This window comes from Carettochelys insculpta, chromosome 22, assembly GCF_033958435.1.
Source record: "Carettochelys insculpta isolate YL-2023 chromosome 22, ASM3395843v1, whole genome shotgun sequence".
NCBI classification, from domain to species: domain Eukaryota; kingdom Metazoa; phylum Chordata; order Testudines; family Carettochelyidae; genus Carettochelys; species Carettochelys insculpta.
This window is the reverse complement of record NC_134158.1, coordinates 16,034,565-16,042,386: the sequence shown is the minus strand read 5'-3', so window position 1 is coordinate 16,042,386 and position 7,822 is coordinate 16,034,565. Positions and strand designations below refer to the sequence as shown.

Sequence of the window (7,822 nt, the reverse complement as noted above, 5' to 3'; positions counted from 1 at the left end):
ATTATCAGACCCAAGGAGGAGACGGGACAAGTCAGAGAGAGGCTGCAGCATCTCTGGTGCCTGAGTCCTGCAGATCGCAGGAGACAAGGAGCAGGGAGAGGGGCTGGCTGGAGCATCCAGCCCTAGGCAGCAGAAGGCAGAAGATCTGAGCAGGCAGAGTCTGGAGTTTCCCTTCTGCTCAAGTCAGACAGGGCAGTGGGGGCAGGTCAGAACAGTGAGTGACTTTGTATTGGCCCCTCAAAAGCTGAAGCTGCTGGGCTGTTCCCATCCCACCTCTGCCCTGATGCTCCTGTTCCTGTGCCTCTTGCTGCCCGGTGAGTATGCTGGAATCCTTTGTGATTCATAGCAGGTTGGGGGTGGAAACAGGGAACAGCCGCTGGCCCAGACTGCCGGCAAATCCTCTTCAGTGGGAGAGAAATAGGGGCCAGTGTAAACACTGAGTGTGAGAGTTACTGGACGAGATCCCCAGCTGGTATAACTCAGTCTTGCTCCATGGGAGCCAATGCCGGTTTAGCCAGCTGAGGACCTGGCCCGCTGGAGAGCAGAAGGGAAAGGCAGCCCCAACTCAGCCAAGGTCTGTGTGTGCGAGGAATCTGCCCTGCCCCAGCTCGAACGTCCCGCCCGCTTTGCTTCTTCACCAGCACAGGGATCAGTGATCTTTTGTCCAATTGATTAAGGCAGCTTTTGTCCCTCAGGAAGGATTTTATGTCCAGCGCTAATCACGTCACTTTCCTGTTCCCAGCCCTGAGTCCCAGCAGCCAGGAGATCTGCTCAGCTCCCGGTGAGTCCGTCTGTCTGTCTGTCCATATATCTGTCCCCAGTCTGACCACGCTGTTTACCCCTCTCTTCTCATGTGTCCACCTGCCACCCCTTAGGAAGCTTCCCTGCTCAGAGCGGAGCCAGCAGCAATGGCATGGGAAGGCAGACAGGGATCTGAACAGGTCTCCTAGCCGACCCCTCCCTGCCCTGCTGCCTCTCAGCTCTGCTCTGACCTGGATTTGATGTGACACTGGCCAAAGAGTCACATCCACAGCCCGTCCCACTCCCGGGGCACCGGGAAGCAGAGAACATCACGCCTCTGACCCCAGGGGATTTACCTTCCTGCACACTGGCTCCCAACCCCTTGCTGCTGCAGCATTCTCCCTTGGAGTTCACATGGACTCAGCCTGCTCCTTCTGGCCCACTGACAATGCTGGGCACCAGCAACACCTCAACAGCAGATCTGACTCATTGCCCTTCCCAGGCAGTCTCCGCGCCCCCACTTTCTACCTGAAGCAGACGTCCGCCCGGCCGGGGGATTCCGTGCAGCTCCAGTGCTCCGTGTTCTCCCAGCTCTCACCCACTCGCATCGTGTTCTGCAAGGACAAGGAGGAGGTTGCATCCCAGAAGGGCTTGAAACAGAAGGCCACCTATGACTATGACCATGTGGTGTCTAGGAACAGCTCTGGGAATTACTCCTGCGGGTACGAGATCAAGGACAGAGACAACCGGGTGATCAGATCCCAGCTCAGCCCTGCCCAGCACCTCAGTGTCACTGGTAAGATCAGTGTGTGTGTGTGTGTGTGTGTGTGTGTGTGTGTGTGTGTTCCAGCTCAGGGCTGCCCAACAATCCAGCTTCACATGAAATGCAGGGGGTGGAGGATGAATGTCAGGGTGAGAACAACAGTTAAACAATAACCCCCGGAAAAATGCAAACGCTGAAATGACAAATTTCTGACAAAACAGTTGCAGGTTGAACCCATAACTTCTTGCCCTACGTCAGTGTAACTAAGAACAATTGATCCCCATCCTCTTTGTAACAGCCCTGAGCAAATTTGGAGAAGGTTATTGTGTTCCCAGCTGCCCTGCCCTGGCTTCTTTCCTCAACACTAAAAATGCCCAGTGTTTTTAATCTTTCCTCTTAGGTGAGGTTTTCTAAACCTTTTGCTCATGTTTGTTGCTCTCCTCTGGACTGTCTCCAGTTTGTCCTGCACTTTCCTAAGTTGTCTGGCCTGTGTTCTCCAGCTGAGGCTTCACCGGCGCTGAGCAGAACAGTGACCTCCCATGACACACAGTCACATTGCTGGCTCAGATTCAGTTTGTGATCTGCTCTACACCCTGGTCCCTGTCAGCCGCACAGTCCCCAGCCACCTATTGCCTGTGGCTAGTTGTGCTGGGGCAGCGTATGAGCCAGGAGTGGGGCTATGGCCTGCTCTGATCTCTTCTGTATTTATTGCCTAGGTCAGGGGCTGCAACCTGCAGCTCCAGAGCCATCTGTGGCTCTTTAAAGACGTCTTCATGGCCCCCGATGCTGTCATTGCAAAGTTTTAAAAAAAACCCTCCTGATTATTTTTGATAAATGGTGAAGAAAGCCTAAAAGCCCAAAATGAACAACTCATATCTCAATAGCAAAGGATATGTGATTTCGAAACTTTGAATAACTCCCCCTTTAATGCGTGCAGTGCATTGGGGGATATGATCCTGTATCCATGTTTTGATCGTGTTGCTAATAAAGTCTTAATTTTGAAAAGGAAAAGGAAGCTTGAGGCATTCCTGCTGGGAAGGGCAACACGCCTTGTAAGAAAGTAAACTGAAGTTAAACGTGAAGTAAAATTGGCATCATTAAAATAGGTTCAGGAGTGAAAGTCAGGAAGACAGTGGGACAAACACACACACAAAGTGTGAGGAAAAAGAATATGCAAAAAGTGTGTGACCTTGTAGACATATACCACATTACAAATCATGTTGTGTTCACTGTTCTTAAAAACAGGGGTTATAAAAAGTATGGTTTGATGTTATTTATTAAGGACTATCTCGTATTCATGTGAATTGTGGCTCTTGAATTACTGAAGTTTTGTGCCAAATTTGAAAACAATGGTTCTTCTTACTCTTTTGGTTGCCAGCCCCTGGACCAGGTGATGACTCCCGCAGAGGTTCTGGGAGTTCCTCTCCTCCATCCCCCACCCCAGGTAAATGCTTCTGATGTCTTTCTTTGTACTGGGGATTCTATTTAAGCAAAGGTGAGTCCTGGCCTGGACAACCCCCGGCTGAGCGTGAGCGCCATGATGATGGCTCTTGTGTATTTATTGCCCGGGTGATGAGTCCAGCAGTGGCGGTGTCAGGAGTCCCTCTCCTGGAGAAGGTAAAAGCTCCTGAAGCCTGTCTTCACTCTGGGGTGTCTATTTAGGAAAAGGTGGGGCTTAGGCTTTGCTACCCCTGGTCTGAGTGTGATCGCCGTGATGATGGATGTAGAGGAAACACACAATGACTCAATAGGATGGGATGGGATGGGATGGGATGGTCCAATGTGGCGCTCTCTCTCACTGCAGCTCTCCCAGGTTTTTCCCAGCAGTGTAGAGCCAGGCGACCTCTTTCAGGGCATTAAAATGGCATGAGCAGAATCCCAAACCCTCCTGGTGTGCAAGTTTCCTCCGGAGTTCCCTGAGCCCCACAGCTAACCCAGCAGTCAGGGGATTCTCTCCTCCCTCTGCACTCACCACGTGTGGTGTCATTCTGGCAGGAGTCACCAGACACACCCTCACACCTGGGCTCACAGGTTCTGTCTCTCAGGCATTCTATTAACGATTTAAGAGTATGTGTCTTACTGAAAAATACTTTCGCACTGCTATTCAAAGGGAAGCATTAAAACGTGGTTTGAACCGGGATGGGAACTTTCTGAGTCACTACAGGGGCTTGTCTGCATACTGGGCTTAATCTAATTCTTGACCTTCCCCCCCACCCCTCCACTCTCTGATTTGCTCACCTTTATCACTTTTTTCTGATTTGTCCTCTTTGATTACTATTTTTGGTTCTCTGTGCTTTAAATGTTGAGTCTGTTCTGGTCTGGCTGTGGTCTGAGGAAGTGGGTCTGTCCCACGAAGGCTCACCTAATAAATTATTTTGCTAGTCTTGAAAGTGGTACTTGACTGCTTTTTGTTCTGTCTCTCAGTGTAATGTGCTATTTATTCTCTGTGCTCCAGGCCTGGCCCACGGGTGTCACACACAGCATGTGGGCAAACCCCTCTGTCAGGAATCTCAGCCCAGCACCGGTACCTGGTTCCCAGGGAGCAACTGAGCCCTAGAAACTGACTTCAGTAGAGCCCAAGTTTTGCTGTCTTCCCAGCTGCCCCCGAGGTACCTGCATCAACAAACCAACGCCCAACCTGGTGGGAGAGATACCAGAATCACAAAGGTGGTTCTCCCAGGGTGAGACTCATCCATCACATTGCGGGTGTGCTGACCCCTGCAACTTCCCCAAATGCAGGAAACTCAACTGTGTAATCTGTGTTAGTGGAGGACTGCTTTTGCGCTTTCCCCTGGGGAAAAAACAAACAAACAAACCCACAATGTGTCTGAAAAGGCTGTGTGCAGTGCTTGCCAGAAAACTAAAATCAATTATGAGTGACTGTGCTATCTTTCTCGTGCCAGTATTTAGCCTTAGATGGAGTTTACCACCCGCTTTGGGCTGCATTCCCAAGCAACCCGACTCCAAGAAGACCCGGTCCCGGCGCACCGGGGGCCGCTACCGGCCTCACACCGTCCACAGGCCTTGAACTCTCTCTTCAAAGTTCTTTTCAACTTTCCCTTACAGTACTTGTTGACTATCTTTCTCGTGCCACTATTTAGCCTTAGATGGAGTTTACCACCCGCTTTGGGCTGCATTCCCAAGCAACCCGACTCCAAGAAGACCCGGTCCCGGCGCGCCAGGGGCCGCTACCGGCCTCACACCGTCCACGGGCCTTGAACTCTCTCTTCAAAGTTCTTTTCAACTATCTTGTGCTATCTTGTGACTCCTGCCAGACTGACACTAATGTAATCTGTAAGCCTCATCCTTCCTGACTAAGCTAACCTTGTTATCCCCAGCCCTTCTCTGGCTTATTTATACCTGGCCCTGCAGATTTCCATAACCAGCATTTGATGAAATGAGTCTGTGCTCACGAAAGCTCATGCTCAAAACTTTTCTGTTAGTCTACAAGGTGCCACAGGACCCTTCGTTGCTGTTACAGATCCAGACTAACGCGGCTACTCCTCTGATACTTGACACTAATGTTATCTGTGCCCCAAGAACTCAGGCAGGAGGCCCCACAGGAATTCTGTCCTGTGAGAAAGTCTGTTCTTTCACACTTAATTTCATTCTGAATCAGCACAAAATGTCAAAATTTCAAATTTTGCTTGGAACAGAAATTCAGCAACATTTCAGTCCTGACAGATGGACGAGCCTTGTCGAAATGGTTTGATTTTGAAGAAAAAGCATTTCCTGGTGGAAAACTCTTCCCCTGGGTATTTTCCTGCACGCTCTGTAGATGTCTCTGTGGGCTGGCTAGACCTCTGGTCCTCACTCAGGGAAGCTCTGTGTTGTCTTGTGCTGGCCCAGCAGAGCCCCACGCTGCTTTGCACAGGGCTGTCACCATCTCCCTTTGCATTAGCAGGGCTGGACATGTCGCTCGTCATCTGGGCCGCCCGCTGCGCCCTGGTCCTGCTGCTCCTGGTGTCTCTGCCCGTCATCACCTTCCTGCTGGAGAAACGAGGCCCCTGAGGCTGGCCGCTCCTAGGGGAGGAGAATTTCACAGGTGGGAGAGCCAGCCAGGCAGTGCAGCCCAGGGACATTGGAGCAGCCGGGGCTGTGGCCCCCTCCCAGTTGTCTGGCGTTCTGGAGGCAGCTGGGGCCCTACGACCTCCCTGGCTCTCTGGTGTACTGGAGATAACTTGGACTGAGCCACTCACCCGGCAATCCAGGGACAGGGGTGTGAGGCCGCACTGCCTGGCAGCCTTGCTGGGGCTCGGAAGCTGGAGCAGCCGTCACAATGCCAGGGGGAGGGGAGCCAGAGGGGTGCAGAAGAGGTGTGGATTCAGGCAGAAGGGGCGGGGCTAGGGCCCTGCCTACCTAGACCAGGTGTTCACCCCCCCCCCCAATGGTTCCACTGGTCAGTTTCCCATGTAGACAAGCCACTAGTGTCTGTGCAGCACCCAGCACCCAGCACCAAGGGGGACCGACCTTGGCAGGCTCCAGGGGCTTCTGTAACACATAACATCAAGGTGAGTCGCGGAAGGCGGCTTGGGGGACAGGAGCTAAGGAACGAGGTCTCGGCTCTCGATCTGTTATTCTGGACTGAATAAAGAGTAAAATCAACAGTTTGACCACAGTCTGGTTAGTTATTAAACGTGCTCAAGAGATGATATTAGCAATACACAGGGGAGCTCACATCTGAATGTGCAGCCTGCAGCTGTCTCTTTTAAAACAAAAAACCAGCACCCCATGTCCACACCCCCAAATTTGAGGGGTGCCCAGACTACGACTCACAGCTGCAGCTAAACCCCAGGGCCCTTTTCCAGTTGCTGTGATCAGCCAGGCACCTTCCCTCCCCGGTGCACTCTTTCCCTGATCAGACACCAGCGTCATAGTGCTTAGAAATGTGAGCCGGCTCGGAGTTATTAAACCAAGAGGGGACCTCTCGCTTTAACGCAACCAGATAGCAGCAGCCCAACGCTGAGATCCCTAGGGGAGCCTCTCTGGCCTGGGCTGTGCAGTCCCTCTGACTAAATGGTCCCATGGGTCCCTGCTGGCCTTTACATGCTCAAGTGAGAAAATAACCTGCCCTGGAAACCTCATGAGAAGAGAACATAAGAATGGCCACACAGGGCCAGACCAAAGGACCAGTCGGCCCAATCTCCCTCCGTCCAACACAGGCCTGTGCCAGATGCCCCAGAGGCAGTAAAAAGAACAGGTCATCATCAAAGTGATCCTTCTCCTGGCATCCATTGCAAACAGCGGTGAGGGACACCTTCCCTACCAGCCTGGCTAAGAGCCATGGATGGGCCTCACCTCCGTGAGTTTATCTCATTCTTTTCGGAACCCTGTTAAAGTCCCGGTCTTCACAACCTCCTCTGGGAAAGCCTCCCACAGGCCTACTGTGCGCTGCAGGAAGCAAAACTTCCTTTTCTTCCTTTTAAACCTGCTACACGTTAACTTCATCTGGTGGCCCTCAGTCCGTACGTTACAGGAACACGTGCGTAACTTTTCCTGCTTCCCTTTCTCCACACCAGCCAGGATTTCATAACCCCTCCCTCATGGCCCCCCGGTCTTTTCATCTCTCTTCATATGGCTAAACAGCGAGTGAGAATGAGACACGTTAGCATGTGAGGACAAATATAACATTTGGCGACCAGGCTAGTCAAACCCACATCACAGCATGAGACACCCCAACCCCACAGCCTGCTGAGCTGTGAGCTGTGGTCAGGCTGGGGAGAGCTCCCTGCTGGGCAGGACAAGAGGTCTCTGCACAGAGGACTCTGCAGGGGGCTATTGGCTTGTTTTGTGGTTCCCTCCCCACATGGCTGCACGGAGCCGCTGGACTGTGTGTGTAGAGAGTCGCTGAGCAGGAGCCGCTGCTCACGGCACCGACTCTCCTCTGCCCTCCCTCCTCTGAGCAGCAGCCGACTGCTCCCTATTTCTGCAGCATCGGGTTCCATCAGTATCCCCACCAGGGCTGGAGTTCAGGTCTGATCCTGCGCTGCCTGCCCTGGGGGTTTGGCTGGCTGGAGTGAAGCAGGACGTAGCCCAGTGCTCCCCAGCCATTTCAGTAACACAGCACACTTCAGTCAGACAAACAATTCCACACTATGCCCACTTTTTATGCTGATTTTACTGCTCATAAATGTCACATTTACTACATTTACTCTCACTGGAGAGGTCTGTAACACAGCAGAGCACACAACAAGCTGAAGAAGGATCAAACGCATTCACGTTTCAAACCCAGCACAGACGACGCCGTCTTACACAGCGAGCACGGACACATTTTCTAAATCTGCTCAACACCCCTCTAGGGACGTGACCACTGAAAGC

At 52.3% G+C, this 7,822-nt stretch overlaps 1 long non-coding RNA gene and 1 other non-coding gene across 2 annotated transcripts; both read left to right on the top strand.

Annotated features, from left to right (window-relative positions):
• The first annotated feature begins 1,489 nt into the window (after positions 1-1,489).
• Positions 1,490-5,766, top strand: LOC142025252 (uncharacterized). The gene is made up of 3 exons (XR_012648620.1): positions 1,490-1,537; positions 2,883-2,948; positions 5,409-5,766. It is a non-coding gene; the product is annotated as an uncharacterized LOC142025252 (long non-coding RNA).
• LOC142025409 (U1 spliceosomal RNA) lies at positions 4,135-4,298 on the top strand. Its single transcript, XR_012648677.1, has one exon. It is a non-coding gene; the product is annotated as a U1 spliceosomal RNA (small nuclear RNA).
• Positions 5,767-7,822: the final 2,056 nt, after the last annotated feature.